Raw genomic sequence first — 2,005 nt, forward strand, 5'->3', positions numbered from 1 at the left:
AACAAAGACTATAGATAAAAAAGAAGAAAGATGTACGAAAATTCAATACTCAAATAATAAATGAAACAATGATTTCAGGTACAAGCATGAAAACAGCTAAAGGGAGACTTGGAATAGGGAGAAACCAAATGTATGGAATAAAGAAACCAGAGAAGTGACCTAATGAGAAAGAAATCATAAGAGTAGTGGGAAACTTTTACAAGGATCTATACAACTCGAACAGCCACGGACAGAAGCGAACGTGGTAACTAGAGACGTACCTAACATCACAACAAAAGAAATAAAAAGAGCGCTTAAGGGCATGAAGAGAGGGAAACCACCAGGTAAAGACGGATTTAGTATGGACCTTATAAGAGATGCAAGAGAAATTGCAACAGTGAAACTAGCCAATCCGTTTAACAAATGCCTTCTCAACGGAAAAACTCCGAAAGCCTGGAAAAATATCAGCAGTAATAGAAGCTATTCGAAAACAGGGAGCACAGGAGGTATATTGTAAAATATTGGAAGATATATATACGAAGGTGGGACAGCAACTATCAAGCTCCACACGGAAACCGCTAAAATACCAATTAAAAAGGTGTTAGACAGGGCGACACCATCTCACCGAAACTGTTTACAGCTTGCCTTGAGGAAATATTCAAGAAGCTAGAATGGAACAGAAAGGGTATCAAAACAAGAGACGAATAACTAAACAATCTAAGATTTGCAGACGATATTTTTCTCTTCAGTGAATCAGCAAGTGAACTGCAGCAATTAATAAACAATCTGAATACAGGAAGTCTGGAAGATGGACTTAGGATGAACAAGAAAAAGACTAAGGCTATGTTCAACTGTAGAGTTCAATTCGAACAGATACATGTACAAAGCGAAGCGCTAGAGTTAGTGAACAAGTATATATACACCTAGGGCAACTCGTACAGATAAACACATTTAACGAAGAGGAAATTAAGCGACCCATCAGTCTAGGCTGGAGCGCCTTCGGCAGACACAGTAGCATACTGAGAGGCTCCTTGCCTTTATGTTTAAAAAGAAAAGTCTTTAACCAATGCGTCCTCCCAGCTATGACCTATGAATCAGAAACATGGACTACAACCAAATTACTGGAGAGGAAACTAATAAGTGCCCAGAGAGGGATGGAGATGTTGATGCTGGGAATTAGCCTAAGAGATCGTGGATCAGGGAACAGACAAAAGTGGAAGATGTACTTGTGAACATCAAAAAGAAGAAATGGCAATTGGAAGGTCATATATGTCGGAGACAGGACGGCAGATGGACAAAGAAAGTAACAGACTGGGCTATAGATAACATAAAGAGGCCAAGGCCCAGACCAATGACAGGATAGCGTGATGAAATGTCGAAATTTGGGACCAAGACTGGAAACGTAAGACGCAAGACAAATTTGGAAAAGATTGGGAGAAGCCGACGTCCTACACTCTACTGATTCAGGCTGACGATATATATATATATATATATATATATATATATATATATATATATATATATATATATATATATGTGTGTGTGTGTGTGTGTGTGTGTGTGTGTGTGTGTGTGTGTGTGTGTGTGTGTGTGTGTGTGTGTGTGTGTGTGTGTGTGTGTGTGTGTGACCCTGGAACGGGTGCTCACAGGGTACTATCCTTGCTTAAGGAAACCACAGGCTGCATTTTAATGTCCTGCTCAGGACATCATAGATAGATATGATAGATAGTCATATAGATACATAGATAGAAATATATAGATAAATATAGGTAGATATAGTTATAGATAGATAGATAGACAGACATAAATAAGATGGATATAGATATAAATATTTTACATGCAGTCATGAAAATAAAGCCGCCAATCTGAGTACCCCACAGTATTCCCGTATGATTTTATTCATTTCACAATGACTCTCTGACTTATTTATACAAAATATAAAGCTAACTTGTGGATATAACAAAAAAATATTTTGTAGCCTAAATATAACAAGAACTGGATATTTTTCTCTCAAAAACAATTGAAA

The sequence above is a fragment of the Penaeus monodon genome, chromosome 37 (assembly GCF_015228065.2).
Source record: "Penaeus monodon isolate SGIC_2016 chromosome 37, NSTDA_Pmon_1, whole genome shotgun sequence".
Classification (NCBI taxonomy): domain Eukaryota; kingdom Metazoa; phylum Arthropoda; class Malacostraca; order Decapoda; family Penaeidae; genus Penaeus; species Penaeus monodon.